The sequence below is a fragment of the Seriola aureovittata genome, chromosome 5, assembly GCF_021018895.1.
Source record: "Seriola aureovittata isolate HTS-2021-v1 ecotype China chromosome 5, ASM2101889v1, whole genome shotgun sequence".
In the NCBI taxonomy this organism is placed as follows: domain Eukaryota; kingdom Metazoa; phylum Chordata; class Actinopteri; order Carangiformes; family Carangidae; genus Seriola; species Seriola aureovittata.
This window is the reverse complement of record NC_079368.1, coordinates 12751741-12771140: the sequence shown is the minus strand read 5'-3', so window position 1 is coordinate 12771140 and position 19400 is coordinate 12751741. Positions and strand designations below refer to the sequence as shown.

At 40.6% G+C, this 19400-nt stretch overlaps 1 protein-coding gene across 12 annotated transcripts in view; it reads right to left on the bottom strand.

The window, feature by feature from the left end:
* mef2cb (myocyte enhancer factor 2cb) overlaps positions 1–18964 on the bottom strand; it is a 74659-nt gene extending 55695 nt beyond the window's left edge. For 6 of the 12 annotated variants that reach the window (XM_056377135.1, XM_056377136.1, XM_056377137.1 and 3 more), the window contains exons 1-2: positions 18712–18963; positions 10533–10665 (exon numbers count right to left, since the gene is read on the bottom strand). The gene's annotated coding sequence lies outside the window, so the exon portion shown is untranslated. Of the gene's footprint in view, positions 1–8121; positions 9298–10532; positions 10666–18711 lie in introns of those variants that run through there. The other 6 variants (XM_056377133.1, XM_056377139.1, XM_056377141.1 and 3 more) reach the window with 4 other exon arrangements.
* Positions 18965–19400: the final 436 nt, after the last annotated feature.

The window sequence follows — 19400 nt, the reverse complement described above, 5'->3', positions numbered from 1 at the left end:
AATTAGTTTGACCCATGGTAATCTAAACCTATTCATAAATAAATGTTACATATACAGACTATAACTTAGTTTACTCTCAAACCTAGTATCATTATCAGTAAAGCACAAGTTTGTTTACTTTTTCTTTTTTTCTTTTTTATCAAATGGTCTCTAAATCCAAAAACTCTCACTCCCTTCAAAAATGTGAAACAAGATCATCCCGTAAGTGAGAGCAGAATGCGAGGGAAACAGTGTTCAGCAGTGAGGCAAAGACAGAAAGATAACGAGATGCTGAAATGAAATTAACAAGATGCCTCGGCATACAGCAGAGAGGAGAGAAAACCACCCTATGACCTTAAAGTCATAGACTAAGTGTCAAAAAAACACAGTTCTCAATTTGAAGACATACTCTTGTGTTGCCATCTTGACACTCCTCTTGAAGCCTTATAGCCTGCTCACTATTTGTAAAGAGAAATTAACTTGTAGTCTTTTTTTTTTCTTTCTTTTTTTTTAATCGGTACTTTACAAAATCTGACAGTGTCAGATCAGGCTGCTCATGCTGAGCTGCGAGCCCTTTTGTCTTTTACTCTAGAGACTGATTTCCTCACACCCTCAATTTGAGTCCCATCCTGTTTGCTCGGCCCCTGAGGGGGCTGCTCTGCCGTAGCCTGGAGAGGGCCGGCGGTGGATGGATGTGACGTGGAGGCGCTGGGAGTCTACTGGAGGGAGGCTGGAGCCACGACAGGTATCCCCCGCACTTCCTCAGCTATTTATAAAACCACGAGTCCAGCACAGGGCCAAAAATAAGACGGAGGCCATTTTTATCCTAAATCATAAAGGCGGCTCACTCCTTTACATACAAACACAAACACCAGGATCAGAAACATCCGACCTCAGCATACAAAAATCATTAACAGACATTAACGAAGTGGAAAAACTCCTCACTAGACAATGAAACCATCTCTGTCCTCCCAATGTGCATATCCCCACACACACATACACAGCAGACAAAAGTCAATATCAAGGCTGAGCTATTTCTGTAGAGAGCACTATTTAGGAAGTGTGGGCTGGGTGCCAGTATTCTCCTCAGTATCGTCTGGGCGTCATTGCACTGCTGCTGTTATACAAACTCACCTCTTTCCTCTCTCACCCGCTCCTCACCCTTTCTACACAACCCCTCGTTCCATTGTCAGTGCTCTCTCTCTCCCTTTCTCTCTCTCTCTGTGTTTCTCTTATACACACACACACACACACACACACACACACACACACACACACACACACAAGGTTATTTGTTTTTCCGCTGGGTCGAACCACAGTGCCAGGTGAAAGCATCTATTGGCAGGATAAAGAGAGTGGCTGGTGTGAGATCACAAGGCCCCACTCTGCCCAGCAAACCTTGAAGTGAAGCGCCGGGCTGGAGTTTCAAACAAAGTGCCCCCTCATTCATTATACATGCAACTGCACTGAAAATCTCCTTCCGCAACACCATCTCTTCTCCTCTCTCTCTCTCTCTCTCTCTTTCCCTCGATCTTCTTCCCTCTCTCCTCACATCGTCCCTCTCCTTTTTCTCTCGTTTTTTTCCAGACAGAGCATCCATAAAGTATGAATAAAATTAATGACATCACGAGCTGCACTTTGGAAGAGCCACTGTAGGAAAAAGCCATACATCACGGAGCAGAAGGAGCTGGGCCGAAAAGAAGTGTATAAAAAAAAAAAAAAAAAATTGACTGAGAGAGAGAAAGGGGTGTGAATGTGTATGTGTGTGTGTGTGTGTGTGTGTGTGTGTGTATATGTGTGTGTGTGTGTGTGTGTGTTTGGGGGGGGTGGGGGGAGATTGCTTCACCCTTCTCCCCCCTCGGGGCACTTCATATTGCTGTACTTTATTGCGTGTTATTAAGTTTGATTTCAGATGTACTTTAGCTGAAAAGTTTAAACACAATTCATTTTTGTCTTTCTCGACGCACTTTTCTTTCTGTACATTTCTTTGTCCTGCTTTCTACTGACTTTTTTTTTTTTTTTTTTTTTTTTTGGTCAGCTGAGTAATGTAAGTGTTGAAAACAGTCCTGTGCTGCGCATTATTTTACAGGCTGGCCTTTGGTGTGGGAATGGCACAGATGACAGTGGAAAGGAACACTGGTGTGGACTTTGGCAGGACACCGCCTGGTTAAGCTGTGTGCTCTGCGGAAGAGGGAGAGCACTGAGCGTGGATTCTTATATAGCTTTTTCTCAACTTAGACGGTGTTAACAGCATTTTCAACAGCACGCTCCCCCCGGAGTTGAACAGCAAACCGCCTGATGTTTCAGACTTTGCCTGGATATCTGAGACTCTACGGTGAAAAACAAGCATCATATTTAAGACTGTAATGTACCTCCTCTTGGAGCAGGAAAAAGAGATAGATATATCAATCGCGCTTGCCTGTTATTGGAAATTTAGTGTGACACTGTTTCATTACAAGAGCAACATCAAACAAAAGCCTGACTGGGTAAAATTCGAGTCCTTATTCCTCTGAATCCAGTGTGAACACAAGATCTGCTAAAAATACCCGATAGCAATGTGGAGCTCAGGAGAAGCAGCAGCAGCGGCGGCGGCGTGGATGGGGAGAAGTGGCGGCAGCGACGGAGATTGTGGCAGCCGAGTGAGCAGGGGTTTCAGATGGATGTGAGCTTGTGTGAGGCCAAGGCACAGAGCTACCTCTGTGCGTCTCACCGGACTATGTTGCAGAATGACTCGGCTATGTTGCAGTCGTGACAAAGATAAATTACAGCCACTGGAAAACATTTTTACTTTTTTTTTTCTCACTCTCTCCCCATCTCTACACCTCTTTTCTTTTTTTCTTTTTTTTTTGGCATTGGGTGTAGTCCATATGTGTGCCACACCAAAGGGAGATGGTGAGAAGAGGGGGGGGGTCTCTCTCTGAAAATATATTAGGGGTTAGAAGTTGCCCCTCACCGTTCACAGGTCAGGTACTGTGTTTTATCATGGAACATGCCTTCCCGTCGTCAGATTTATGCATGTGGACAGCAAACACTTCTCCCTCAAACTAACCCCTCAAACTCACTAAAAAGGATTCCCAGTTAATTCTGGATTTACCGCACAGCATGTTTGGAGCAGGTATTACAGATATACACTTGTATGTGGTATTAGCAGGCTGACTAGGCTGTGCGGATTCTGTCTGCTACACTGATGCTGAATAAAAAATTTTTTAAAATCTCACACGAGAGCAACTAAAGCGAGTGTCTGGCCGGGAAAGTCATCTATAAACACGTTAGTTCTCATTTAAGTCTCATTTTAACATGAAACACCAAGTCTTGATGCTGATGCTGAGACATTCAGCCTGATCTGAACCATCCAATGTTTAGACAAAGAAATGCAAACTCTCTTCTAGTCTAAATGTTTCTCTTTTGTCTTATCACTCACAATCCTCTGCTCCCTGCACTCCTCCAGTCTTCTTGCCTCCCAGGACTCACTCTCTGTCCAAATATTTCAGGGAGCAGGCCTCAAGTATGGTGAGGTGTTTTGGGTGTCTCTTTAGGTGGGCTGCAGCTGACACTATGATTTTGCGGCCAGCACTGCTGAGCACAGACCACCCAGCAGGCAGCTGTTGCCATAATGACCAACAGGCCAAGCAGGAAACGGGAAACAGGAAGAAGAAGGCAGGACATCCTGTTCATCCAGATCAGTGTGTTAAACATGACATCACAAAGGCATTACTCTTTAATGAAGAATACCTGATCTGAGGCCAAATATTCTGCCGCTCTGCTCTTAACTCACCTCAGCTCAAATAGATTTCTATCTACGTTTTCTCTCTGTGTGTGTTTTTCTCTGTCTCTCTGTGCATCTGTCTTCTCAGTTTGCCTTTTCAGCCCTCACACTGACACTGTTTTCCAGACTGCTCCATCATCCCAGACATCAAATCCTACCCTCCTCAGTGCGAGAATAAAGGAGAAGAAGAAATACACGCATTTTCATTTGAATATACACCAGCAACAACCTCACAAAACTCAAGACAAAAAAAAAACACAAAAGCACAAACATTCTGACGCACAAACAGACGGAGACAAGACACAAACTTGAACGCACGCACACACACACACACGCACACACACACACGCAAACACACACACACACACATCTCCCAGACACACGGCACATACTGACAGACAAACACACAAAGAAACAGCAAACACAAAGCACAGCACAGCCAGAAGTCTACTTTATGCAGAAATATTCTAAAGTGTGTTTTACAATACAATTAAACATCAAAGGCTGATATATTCCTCTGTGATCTTTAACACCCCAGTGAACAAACCCCATACACCCCCATCCACTTACAGCGTACAGAGAAAGTTGCTGAACGTCACCGCTAATTACTAGATAGAGACAGAAGAAGACTTTGCATCATTATGCATAAACCAGGACATATTCAAATATATGCATTCAATCCACCATAAACCATTCAAGGACTGTGTTATTTACTTTAGATTATTATTTTTCAAGTTTTATGAGTAATTGCAGCTCTTATGAACATACACAGACAGTGCTCCTAAGGCAAAGAAACGTTTGGGTAAACATTTCTAACATGCACAACAGTTAGGACAATGAAAGGGAGATCTGTTCAAAATGAGTAAATAAACACATGGTGAGGTTGAGCCCGATGCTTTTCATTGGCGCTATAAAAATGTATAAAAACGAGAAAAGGAGACTTTTCCTCCCATGTTGCAAAAGAGGGAACACCTGCCTTGTGCAATAAACAAGAATACAACAAGCCCTTGAGTTATTATAAAACTTAAGTATTTTCATCTGCTTATAAACAGGCAAGAAAAAAAAAAAGTTATTCTAACCAAAAGTCTGAACAGTTCCACATTATTTGTGTCAGATAAATTTACTAACAAAGAGAGCTTATCTTTACTCTTTCACATTTGGATTTTAAGGGGTGCTGTCTAACATTTATATGAAAGCAGCAAAACCCAAAATGTACTGTATTATCTCCAGGATATACAGGGATGTCTCTTGACAGTTAAAGATATTATGTGCCTCTTATATATGAGGTAAATATGATTCTCTACAATTGACTCTTATATTACCTTCTTGTCTGACCCAAAGGGCATGAAGTCCAATTACAGTTCTTCAATATCTACCTCCAGATCTTGCCAACCTGCAATCTGCAAATGAGTGTTTTACTGATGTTTAACTGAGCAAACTTTGCAAACCCTTTCCAAAATATTTGAAACCATTAGAGAAAAAAAAAAAACTTTAAAGCATAGCAAAAGGGGCTATTAAATTATTTGCTTAAACATAAATGCTTCTGATGTTTCCATTAAGAATAATGTTTTCATAGATCTGGGTTTCCATAAGGAGAGAATCTTGAAATGTGCCTTCTGTACAGTACAAAATGTTTATGCTATGAGGCAGGACAGAGGTATACTTTTACCCCTTCTTTTTTCAAAGATGGCACAAATTTTACAGCACTCAAATGCAAACTCTCTGTCTGGTCAAGCTTATCTCGGCCTGCCAGTAAAACTAAGTATTCACACATTCATGGCCATTATATTAGACATTTATGATTAAAGATAGTGAAAGTATCAGACTAGTAACAGTTCGTCATATGTTGATTTTGACTAAGTGTTTTTAAAACACATGGCAAAATTCTGACCATGGCACACAATGTGTCCCTTTCCTTCACTTAACTAAAGCTTTACTGAGCCCCTGGTGTACAGCAAAGTGCCCTGACAATCGGCTCAATGCTCTGGCCAATCACAGGGACACGTGACCTTCTAATCCCTCTCTGTGAGAAGGGTAAGAGTGTGTTGTCACTGTTGGTTTTGTGAATCAGCACCCAAAATCCCAAATGATTTGTCAAGAGGGAGAGGTCTTAAGAGAATAAGAGAAACAAAGGCAGCGCAGGCCAGATAGTGTGGGTGTCGGTGTGTGCTTGTGTGTGAAACTGTGTGTGCCTGACATGAAGACAGAGAGAGAGAGACAGAGAAAGAGACAGACCATGCTTTTGTCTGTATGCATTTGTGTGTGTTTGCGTGCGACTGCATACGTGCATGCATGAGTGTGTGTGTGTGTGTGTGTGTGTGTGTGTGTGTGTGTGTGTGTGTGTGTGTGTTTGTACAGGGTCTCTGAGATTACAGAGCTTGGCTGACAGAGTCCTCTGTGTGTAATCGTGGGTCCACATGCGAGCGCTCACCTTCCTCTGAGCGGATTAACCTAACGCTAAATCCCAAGAGAGCAACAGGCCAGACAGGCCACACAGAACAACTTCATTGACGATGGGCACAAGAGGGGAGGCCATGTGTAAAATCTTTTTATAGACTAATATACTTTTATATTTTTTTTTCATAAGTAAACAACTCATATAAAGCAGCATAAATTGATGTAAAAAGTAATGGAAGAATGCACAGGACACTACACCATCTTAAAATGAAAAAAATTTATCTTAGATGTTGCATATACTTTATAAAGGCTGTTTTTTTTTTTTAACTGTAAAATGCAATCAAGCAGTAAATGACTTAGTGTATGCAGTACGCTCTTCACAGAGTCACAAATTAGGTCAATATGCTGGAGTAGACAGCAACATTTTATCACTTAAAAACTGTACTTTTCCAGAGTGCCTTCAAAATATTTAACTAATAAATCATAATTCAAATTTAATAGTTCTGATACATCTCTAAATATGCTGGAAATATTACACTAGTTTTATTAAGTTTCAGAAAATGGAGCTATCTCTACATTAATGGCATTTTTTTAACTTTTAAAATGGACAGTATTTATTACAGAGATAAAATTGCTGTTCATTAATTGCTTAAGAGCAAATTAACATGAAATTGGGGATAGAGATTTACTTTTTGGCTTCCGTTAATGAGCATGAGTTACATGCACACAACCTACCCAGCACCACAATCAGTCTAAATTAAAATTAAGTATGCTGTAGTCATTTTAAATTTTACTCCCATCCTCATAGTGCATCTTTACATTTCATCAGTGGGCCGCATATCCACGCTTGAAAAACAAATACATCTAATTTTAATTCAAAAGCTGCAACCTGTGAAAGTTGCCACAGGTTAATTATGGGTGTCATTATTAATCCTCTGACTGCAACAGGTTCAGTTGTGCCACATGAGACTGAGCTAAACTTACTGTATGAATATATTATTCTCACTCTGGTGAAATTAAGCCTAAACAATCCCAGTCTCAAAGTCACAGAGAAGAAATTATAATTCAGCTTTAACCTTCTGAAAAACACTGATTTACAGCATTGTTATCACTGTGCCTGTGGTCTGCACGAATCAACCTTCAAATATGTCTGACAGACTGTGTTCTCCTGTATTCTAGTTTGGAAATTATTGTTTACATCGTTTATTATTTTCTAATATATTCATAAAAGTTGATTGTGTGCAGGTAATCCAGATTTAATGTGTATCAACACAATTGTGATCAGTGCACCTCAGTTTTAAACTACTGGTGAAGAATTACAGTACAATATATCCACAAAGGCCATCTTATGATTGGTGAGCTTCCCTCCATTCTGTTGCTTTAAAGCAGCAAATTATCTGAAATATGAAAACTTCTGAACTACATGTAATTTTTCCCGGTTGTCTTTCACTGAGTTTTTTTTTTTTTTTTTTTTAAGTTTCTTGTTATATTATTTGGTTTAAATTTATGCGCCAGGCAGGTTAAACTCTACAATTTAAACTATCAGTGCAACTTTTCATGTGCCATCCCATAGCGCAGAAGAGTAGAACATGCTATATCATGTTATATTGAGGAGGACAGCTTATTCAGTAGCTGTGGCTTTGGGGCTGTGCGCCTGCATGTGGACACGAGAAAGCTACACAAGGTCGACACAAGTCACACTGCCTAAAACACGAGACAGACCTTTACACTCCTAATAGACCATAAACAGATATTTGATGTCAGCCTGTAATTATATGACATAGTTGTCACCGCCATAAGTCGATCAGGGTCACAACAAATCAATAGACGCAGTTACTTTACTTTGTAGAAGGAGGCAGCGCGCATCAAAATAGAGCACCCAAGTTTCCTTCTGGAAGATTAAAATGAAGATCATATGATGCAACGTGTCTTGTGGATGTTTACGAGTGAGTGGCAAGTGGTGTGAACGCTTTACTTACTTTATTTCGCATGAAATCTTGTCCGGGTGAAGTGAAAGATACAACAAGCGGTCCGCCGGCTGTCTGGTCCGGCCGATTGACAGGAAGGTTGAAGCCGCTGCTTGATGGGGACGGACTTCGCCAAGACGCACTTAAAATCCAGGAGCGCAACTTAGCAGAGGACGTCGCCGGGAGGAAAAAAAGTAACCTACAGTAGGTGGTAGGAGTCTCTATAATGTCAGAGAAAACTACTCTCTCTCTCTCTCTCTCTCTCTCTCTCTCCCTCACTCTCTCTCTCTCTCGGTTTCTCTCTCTCTCTCTCTCTCTCTCTCTCTCACCCTCCCTCTCTCTCTCTGATCGGACAGTGTCTGCTCAGGAGGCGGCGAGGACGCTTCGCCTGGTCTCTGCGAGGTGCCGGTGAGCGGAGAGGGACCCGGTGGAGCGGTGTAGCGGTGTTGCTGCTGGTGTACTGCTGGACGTCTGGAGGTTGTCGGTGATGTTGAGAGGCTGTTTCTGTTCCTTCCCACAATCCTGACCGAGTCTTTCCCTAAACCCGCTCCAGTCTTAGTACGAGGCGAAATAATCGATTTCCTCTCTCTCCCTCTCCTTTTTTTTTTTTTTTTTTTTGACTCCTGAAAGGGGGCGGTCTCACATTTCCCAACTCTACTTTAATGAAAGAGGCACGGCTCTTAATGCGTTATTATCGCGCCGGCCCCGATAGAGTGGACGCACAATTAACTGCTCAGAGAGGACCACTAGAGGAAGATGATGGGGAATGTGTGCTTTAACTAATGGAGCAACTGAGAGCACGTTAAGCGTCTGCAGCCGACTTTAGACAGCTAAATCCGTACCGCCAAAAGTTGATGTTTTTGCTCTGGCAGATGCAGTTTTCGCCTGCTGTTTCATGCATGTAACATCAAATGGCAAGTCTTACCCCCAAAAACTTTAAAAAACCTGCTTATTTCACTTGTTTCAGAATGTTTTAAGAAACACTGAACACTTCCCCACTCAATAAAATGTCATGGTAGAAACAACATGAAACAGCTTGCTGCAAAGACATGAATAATCTCAACCCACTGTTATTTTAAGGAAATGACTTTAAGACTCATTACTATACTACCCTAAATTTTTCTTGCAATGTGATAACATTTAAAAAGTAGGATCAACTCATAAAAATATCACTGAAAAACAATACCATCATTTAATTTTCAGTTAATTTCTTCCATGTCTGTGCAGCATGAATGCTGCCTCCCTTTTTGAGTCACTACAAACTTTCCACCTCCTGCAAGCTGCCAATCATTCTCCAGGACCCAGCTATCTCCCACAGATAAGCCCTGACACAGACAGTAAGCATGGGGGAATTACCAAGCCTCTATCCATCCAACCAAATGATTTCAAAACATCCACTCTATTAGTGTGAAGATAACAATTAGAACAGCAAGTTTGCCACTTCAGATAAGACACAGACAGGCAGCGAAATGGCTTTTTGTGCCGAGATGTATCCCTGATAGGCCTTGTAATACCACAGTTCTATTATACTCACATTATATGGGGGCCGTATCATTTTAAAGATGCTTAATGGCTGTCTTGAATGAAGCCTGTTGTACTCAAATATCACCAGGTCTCACTCTCGAGTTTCCATAAATCTTCATATAAAGGAAATATACAATCCTAGCTTTTGATTATTATGGGTGTCAGAAGTCGTACTTACAATTTCCAAAATAAAAAATAAAAGGACAGTGTTGTCCTTCCTTTTTTTTTTTTTTTTTACTTTTCATAGTAAAAACAGTTTTGTTGAGTTTTAATCTGACAATATTAGTCCAACACCACTTTTTTTTGTTTAACTGCAAACAAACAGCAAAGAGTTTCCCTCAAAGCTTCGCTTAACTTTTAAAGTACATGCCTGTCACTACAGACTGCATGAAGCGTAAGTGGACACCAAGCAGCACCCTTAATCGCTCCGTTCCCTTGAAGTTCACCTGTGAAGCCTAAGCCATGGATCCAGCCAGCCACCCAGTCAGTCAGTTGGGGTAGGAAATGGCGGGACATGCAATCAGTTAATAAATAAATCAAGCTGGCTAATCTGCTTGACGGGTGAACATTACAGGCTGTAACTGAAGCCGCTGGTGTCTGGTGACTCGGGATACCACCTTCACATCACCTGACCCTTTAATCTTTAATAGCATTTCCTCTGGCCCCCAGACCTCCATAATAATCAATAGAGTGTAGTCTGTTAGACACAGTGGGTTCATAAATGCAACATGGCAGACATCAATGGCATCACATATCAGAGTGTATGGAACATACAGATATGACACCCTTAACAGACACGATTTCCTCCTTTCAGACCTCTTGGCGTGTGCTACTGGCAACTGTCTTGAATCTGTCACTGATGTATTGGCACCTATGGGTGCTTGCGTAATAGTACATACCACATTTAGGGTTCTTTTGTCTGCCTTCGTGCGTGCCCCTCAGTCTCGTAGCTTTCTTCGCTGCCTATCAGCGATTCATCGGAGAGAGGTCCTTTCAGTGTTCACAATGCTTGAGGTTGTCTTTGGTTGGCACCTGCGAGGAGAAGTAACACAGGAAAGTGTGAGGAGGAGAGGAGAGAGTGAACCCGCCAATGAAATGGTAATTGTTTTCATGTATGTGCACACACCTTGCACATACTGTAGTGTGCAGGATCCATATGTGTGTGTGTGTGTGTGTGTGTGTGTGTGTGTGTTTAATGACCATATGAAATACAGAGAAATAAATGGGGGGAGGTGGATTGAATACATTTGAATGGTGAAAAATCATTAAACCAGGCAAACACTGGCTCATGCATATTCATAAATGACTGTCTGACTTGTCTACAGGGATGAACTTATAGTGAAGGTGCACTAACAGCTTCATCCTATGCTCACACATTTAATGCAAAGTAGGGAAGACCTACTGCATATTTTGCTCTTGTGACTACTGAGTGTGGGTCAACGGCTAAATGTAAATATGGTGGAACAGCTGAAAGCATTGTAGCCAAATTACAATTACATTTGTATTGTGTCATTCGGAGGGTGTCACGGCTAATTTGGAGATACACAATGTGTGCGTGCAAACAAGATGAGTCTGTTGTAGGTTACCCATTGTTGGTTGCGGTTTGTGTTATCTCGAGCCAAAGTATTAACTCCTTAATTAAAACAAACTAGCTTATTAGTTTGTTGCCATGTGAAACTTCCCCAGTCTAACTCATTAGCCACTGTCCCTAGCTTATGTTTTGAGGGGTTTGAATGTGTGCGTGTTTGTGTGTGTTCAAGTGTGGGTTGACAGTGTCATCAAAGCCTGATGGAGAAAAATCAACAGTTTGCCAAAACAATTATGTAATTTCAAATATGTCACAGCGTGTATACACACACTTTAGGCTTTTGGGTAAATGCAATTTCGTGAGGTTTGGCATCAACCGTGCATTAAAAGAGAAGAGGGGAAACTGCGACTGGATGTTAAGTCAAACACATAAGTGCGGTTTGCTGATATTGATCTTGCTTGGATTGTTTCTTAAGCCTCTCCTGGCAGTCACTTCACAGCATGTGTCACACACACACACACTCACATGCAGAAAAGCTCGTCTGAAAATGTGTGGGTTTTTTTTTTTTGTAACGGAGGGAGAAAGAAAGGAATGCCTCTCTCAAGCAAAAGATAAACACAAACACATTTCCAGGGCAAACAGGAACAGCCCGGGCTCAGTGCAATCTGTTGTCGATCCTGCTCACGTGAAAACACAATCTGCCTGTCACTGTAGATGATGTTGTCAAGCACTCTGCCTCACTGCTCCTGAGAATTACCCAGCTATTACAGAAGCTCTACGAGACACATGGAGTATTTGTTGTTGTGTCGAATATGTCTGAGGATGCTTCCAGCTTTATTTGGTATTTACCGCTTTCACTCATTTTTCCTGCGTCCATTCCCTAATGAATTTGAGAGACATTTGGTGTTTTGACAGGAGATTGATGCTACATGATTTGACGACCAAATTCTTCACAGGGGGTACAGACAGACCTGCAGGCCAATTTAACTCATAGGCTCAGCTGGGGATCTATAGATCTCACGTCTGCAAGTGTATGTGTGTGTTTAGGTGTTTGTGTGTTTGTCTGTCTCACGGTTATACCGATATGAGTGTTTGAAGGGCAGTCCCAGTGCCAACATTTTTAGATTTAAGCCTCAATACATTACGCTGAAAATTATAACTAAAGATATTATTTTTCCTCTTAAATGTTAGAGTTGGGGGGATGGAAATGCCTATACAAAAATTTTGAATTTACTGTCATTTACAACAGTTTTTTTATATTATCTTCATGTTTCCTTTTCTTTCTTTTTTTTTTTTTTTGTTGCAAAAAATTAACACATCCTACAACCTACCCATCTTTTTTCATTCATTCTTTGTTCCTGTTAACAGATGAAATCCACGGTGTACAGCACTTGTTCAGCTTGAACATCTGGGTTTTGTTCTGAGGCAAAAACATACCTGCCTCAGAAGTCATCTCACACTTGTAGGAGAGATGAGAGACATTTCCCTGCCGATCTGCGCCTGGTCTTTGTGTAAGTCATCCAAAGCGTTCCTCCTTATTAATAAGGTTTATAATGAAACTCAGAGGGCAATATCACCAGTAATTATAGTCACAGGAATTGTACCACTGTACAATATAATTATGGGAGCAAAGGTGAGAAAATCACTTAATTAACTGAAATCATACGTCCTCATATTACAAAATATATAATACAAAGAAATTCATGATTCTGGGGAAGTATTTATTTGTACACTCAAATGAGCTTTTGTAATATAAAGGTGCCAGGCCCCTTTCTAAATTTAGCTTGCAGGTAATATTACAATAATAATTCTGAAAGAAAGAAGTAAAGCAGTAAGTTCAAACTGTTTTTGACTCGAGCCCATATACTCTAGCACCTTGTGGTAATTACCTTAACATGAATATGTTATATATAAATAACACTTTTATATACATAGATATGGTGTTGTACTTGAATGAGCGGCATATCACATACATTCAAGCACTTTGTCACTTTCACAAAGTAAAGAAATCACTCAATAATCATTTATTTTATCTGCACATTTTGGACATTAAATGATCCCACATATCTCATAAACATAAAGCCACCTCAGCAATTTTACCTGTTCCAGCTCTGGTCAGCTGTAATTTCTGTAGTTAAATAAAAAAAAAAAAGCTCTGTCCACTTATCATTAGCTGCTCTGTTCCAAAATGGTATGACTCATTTTTCAGTGAAACCATACAGAGCGTTAATTTCCATAACACAGTTTTTCTGTGTGGTTTGGCTACTAACTGTGTCTGGCCAGCATGAAATTCACTGTACCATTGCATGCACTTTCTTATCCTTACAGTTCACTGTTGGATCAAACCATACAAAACGGAGTTGTATGCAATAATACCATAGGGGTTCTGAAACTGTAATGGCCACATAACGACCCCTTACTGAGCAGTGTCAAACGACAGACAGCTCTGCTGATTTGCATGTGTCGTGTTTAACCAACAGTATTCTGTCTGTACACCTTTTATGCATTATGGATGAGGCACAAGCTGAACAACAAGCTCTCCCTTTGTTCTGCCTGATGCTCCAGTTACATCATAGGAAAAGCCCCATGGTCCTGTGACTGCGCTGACTGGCTGGGACACAGCGCCGACGGGTGAGCTGCTGATCAGACCTGTTGCTTCTTCACTTTGTTATCCTATCATGTACACGGTATGTGTGTACATAGATACAGGCACACACACACACACACACAGATACACACACACATGCACTCACACCCACAGTGGTGCCTTCTGAGAAAATTCACACTGATCTTTATGCTGAAAACTTTTGACATTTTGTTAACAGGAGATACACAAAACCCAAGTGAGGAAGATGATCGATACGTTTATTGGGAATATAAATGAGATTTTGACACTTATTAAACTTTTTTTCTTCTATATGGATCAAGTTTATTTCAAAGACCAAACCGCACCACCGCTCATTTATTATCGTTCATTAATGAACGATTATAAATGACTTCCATAAGACAAACATCCCAAAAACATTTAGAAGAATGAGCAGCTGTTGACTACATATATTATTTGATTATTCAGGCTTGATATCTGCAGATTAATTAACTTAATGAAACTGTCAAGACTGCTCACTGATTTTACAATCAAAATGCTTTAATGGCTTTAATGTTATCTATGTCATAAATGATGCCATCAGTGTGCCACCTGCTATATAAGCACATTGTTTCTATAGAGCTGCATTCAGACACTGCTGTGTAGTTAAATGTGCTGCCTGCAGGGGAGCTATGCATCCCTCTCGCCACAGAATAAACTGGTTTATCGCATGGGTTAACTGGAGGTATCCCCCATACAAAGTTTAACCAGTATTTTTGTTTTTTAAACGCGCTATGTGGTGGATAATGTAATAACATTTTCATTTAGAGTAATCATCTAAACATTTAAGCAAGGTCATTTTATTTGAACAGAAATTAAGTACTAGTAAGCCACATGCAAACATTTTAATTATATTTATTTTAATTTGTTTTTAATTATAATCCCTGATTTTGGCACTTCTCTCTACTCTCCTCCTCTTCCTGTGTCTTCTCCATGCTGTAGCAAGTGTAATTACCACACTTTGTCTGTATATCAGGGACTCAAAGTTCTCTTTGTCTCTACTAGATTGCTTCATGTGAGGGGGGAAAAAAAGAGAGTCAGTTTCTGCTAATGATTTTTCCTCTTTTTCAATGGTTGGAAAGTAATTCCCTATGAACTGCTCCAGCACAGTTATTTCATTGTTCTCACTGCCCTTTCTCTAATTGTGCCCATAAAGAGGAGATGCCAATGTTACTCTTTTTTTTGTTTCTATTCGAGGGGTGCCTACCGGTGTTTCCTGAAGTGGTGCGAAAGCTTTGTCTGAACTATTATTATTAATGTTAAATATGCAGCAATAGAATAGATCCTGCATTTGAGCAAGTTCCATGATCAACATGTGAAAGTTTAAATGATATGAATGACATAAACTAGCCAAGTATGGTTCACAGTTACACATTCATATATATTTCTCACCAGAAAAACCTCTTGTGGCTGTGCAAATTAAGACAGTTGTTGATTTGGGAAGCAAGGGTAGCGAGATGTTATGTAGCATATGACTTTGACATCGGAGACCATTATTTGTTTCCCATTTCCTATAACTGTCAACATTGGTTTCTTCTAACCATGACCACAATCATTCCCTAAACTTAAGCGATAGTTCTTCTTGAATTCAAACCACCATCTCTCCCTAACTTTAACCAAGTAAGTGTTGTGACTAAACCCCACCAAAACTTAACCACAGTGGTGTCAGCTCAGAAAACAGTCACAGGAATATATTTTATAACGCGTATTTATAAAGATCAGAAAACACTATGAGAGTATGAACATTTTGGAAGGCAATGGCAATCTATTTGGTTGCTTAGTTTGGAGGAATTATAGTGTCTCCTCCCTCATTTTAAGTCATTTTCAGTGGCTGTGAACAGTGCTACAGATGTAGTTTTTTTTTTTTAAATTTGATATCATATCGTTTTGCAGCTCCTGAAAAGAATCATCAACCAATTGATCATATCATAAATAACTGCCAGCTCCATTCTCTATGTAGGAATGTGAAAAAGATTTCAGGCAATAACAGACTAAACTCATTGAAAAAATTTTAATGTCTGTGTAAAATATCCTTTTGATTTCAGATCAGGGATTAGATAACACATAGATCTGTCTAGGTTGAGAAGTAGCATCAACAACACAAGATTTTTGTTTGTATTTTACAATCCACTATTTTATTCTTTTACTCTTTTGATCACCATTTTACTGATAATACTGAGTATGTTTGAGTGGCAGGGGCCTAACCTGTATGTTCATACATTAAGTCATAGAACAAAAGCCTACAGTCATCACTGTTTCCAATTCCCATAGTAACCATTACACAGCAGAAGTCCCTCCTGCAGCTGTTGACCTCAGCCAATTCCCTTGACAATTAAAGATCACTCAGCATGGCTGTGCAACTTCTCCCACACTCTCAACAAGCAGCTGATAGCATCTCACTGTGAAGAAAAGCAAGTGGAGCGGAATATAATGTGTGTCTAAATGAGGGTTCCCCAGCTCTGATGTTTGATAGCGAGGCCTAGCGACCATAGGCGCAGGCCCGTGTTACACGGTGGAGCTCAGCAGACGAGCGGCAGCGTCTAAAGCTCTTTGTGCCTCCAGGATCACCCCCGACTCATTCTTATTCAGACATGATCAGAGGGGAGGCAGGCAACTGAGATTAGCTGCAGATCAAAAGAGCTGCCTCGCGCCAGCACTCGTGTTTTGTAGATTTAGGCGGCCCCGGCGCACAGGCGTTGTATAGTGGCGGCGGAGCGTCATACTGTTTTCTGGCCTCGACAGTGCTCAGGGGGGTAGATGGAAAGAGAGTTTTCAGACAGGAGGCCAGACTGCTGCTGGAAATCATCCAAAATTAAATAATAAAGACGATAGAAGAGAATGAAAAGGAAAAATAAGAGCAAAATTACTATGCCGTTACTGTAAGCCATTACAGCGGAACAAAGATACTTTTGCTTTCCATGCCATCGCAATTGAAACTGCTTCCATATGTGTAATAGGTCTTGATTCAGTGATAATTTGTTTTAAAAATGAATTGCTCTTTGTACAGTAACATCTTTGGTAACTCAAGAGCATCTGGATGAGTGGTGCCGACCAAATAACCATGGAAACTAACTACTACCCTAAGTACTGCTGTGTTTCTGTCAGCGGCTGTTACAGAAAAAACAAACAGCAAATTACTTCTATGCTGTATCTTAACCTTAATATTAATTTACATAAAAACACCAGTGGAATCCAAAAAAGCATATCTGCATAGAATTACATTTCACTAAAAACTGAACAAGCGTTTGTATTTTGAATGACATGAATTGTGTGAGTATCCTAACTATGAATAAAATGATTTCATCTATATTCACATCTCAGACATTACCAGTGAAGATAAACAAGCATCCCAGACTGTTCATACAGCACAAAAAACAGCAACAATGAAACTAATAGCACAGACTAAAGGTGAAATGACAGGATGAGGTGAATTTCAAAGGCAGAGAGGCAACTGCGTAAGAGTGCTCTCCACCCTACGGAGAAAGAAAACAACGCATTTCCTCAACTCCACTGACCATCAAAGCCGTGGAATTCAGGGGCAGAAAAGCTAATAAGTGAGGACTGAGCGGTTCCTGTAAACTGGGTCAAAGTTTCCCAGGTTCTGCCTCTTTGGGTTAATAGCAAGAGGACAGTAACTCTCCCCAGGTATGAAATAAGGGACATGAGTGCATGTCTATTTGTATTTATATATATTGTTATCTGTTCATTTCCTCTATTTTGGTTTCTTACAGTTTTGTTTGTGCCTTACTCAGAAAGGCTGTTTGATTTCTCATCATCACCGTTAATTATAGCTGTGGTAGCAGATTGTATAATAAATATATGGGATGCAAAATAAAATCCAAAGAAAAAACTGCAGCGTAAAAACTGAAAGTATGCGGATATCAAATTCAGGAATAATACTCTTTTTTTTTTTTTTTCATCCAAAAGCTACAGTTAAATGTTTGAGGAAAATATCCAACAGAGTCATTCACCACTCATTAAAACCAAACAAAGCCTTTGGTTTAGTCTGAAATTCCATTAGGTTGTTTTGGGTTCCCTACAGTAGAGACCTTTTCTTAGGTCTGCTGCGAAACCTTTGTTCATTTAACATGACAAAAGTTTCTCCTTTGTTTCAAAAGTTTGCCCAATATGTCATAAACACCGATCCGTTTGACACATGCTGCTGCTGAAGTGTGTATATGCCATTAAGGTAGCTACCTTGAGGGAATGAGTCATTTCTAAAGCAAACAGCATGTTAAGGCCGTGCTCTTTTTCTCACTGATAATTCCAGATTGTGCAATGAGATGTTCTAAGCAATTACCCTTAAAAGTACCAGTAACCTAAACTGACTGTGAAGAATTAGAAACAGAGAAACAACACACTATAAAGTTCCACTGTAGCGACTTAAACCATTTGTCTTGCCTCGGAGAAATAAAATGTAGACTTTAAAAACTTAAACACGCACAGTTCCAGGAGCCTCAATCAGTTATTTCCCAAGTGCTCCACAGAGGTGATTGGCAACAGCTGGGACCTGACTCCTCCTTCAGCGGTGTTAGAGCTTCTCTGGTGTCTTTCTACTTTGTCTAGAGCAGGAAAAACTCAGAGTAAACACCAATTAAGTGTATCTTTTGGCCTTGTTCATACTGGTATAGTAATTTCTATATTTGGCTACACGACAAAGGTATCATTCATCAAATCCAGCGAGGCAATAATGACACAATTAGGCAACAGGACTTCCAAATAAATTTCAGAGCAGTTCAAACTGAGCGGCTCCAATATCAAATTATGGCTTAATCTGTTAAACATGTCATGACCCACTGTGCAGAGTGTGGTTTGAACTCCTGACGGAGACAGGTTTTCCACTGACAGAATGAGTTTCAGAGGAGAGGGAAAAAAGGAAAGGAATAGGTGTACTGTGAAAACTCACCCGTGCCGTTTCTCTGCTTCCCCAGGAAGTTACACCCTGCAGCACCAGCTGAGGCCCAGCTCAATCAAACAGTTCAGAAAAGAAAAAAAAGAAATTGAAACAAAGGAGATAGTTGATAAAAAGAAAAAACGAAAAGTACCAACAAACTACCTAAAATAAATGTCCCGCATGTGATAAAGCCAGACCAGCTGGCTTTGAATAGAAACCCCCGATTTGGGTTGTGTGTTTGCCCCCGATCTCTGTCTGAACTGAAACCAGGTCTGGTTCTTTCCAACCACCCCCCTCCACCACCACCCATAACCCTCTGTCCCAGCTGAATCCACCTGCCCCCATCACTCCTGGGTAAATTTAGCCTTCTGAGGGATCGGTGACAAGCCCCCCCCTCACACACACACACACACACACACACACACACACACACACACACCCCAGACCTTTGTCAGCACTGGCATATATGCCCTGGGTTATTGGCCCCCAAAGAATGCTGCCATCTTCACAGTGGCAAAAAAAGACCACCACCCCCACCCCCTTCACCCATCCCCAACTCCAAACTGTATGGACGACATTCCTCTCATTAGTCGTGATCTTTTGAAGCAGAGCTGTTGGTGGAGCTACAGTAAATATCCATACTTAACACAAACTTATAATGTTTCTTTAACCTCTCTCTAAGCGTTTGACAGAAAAGATAC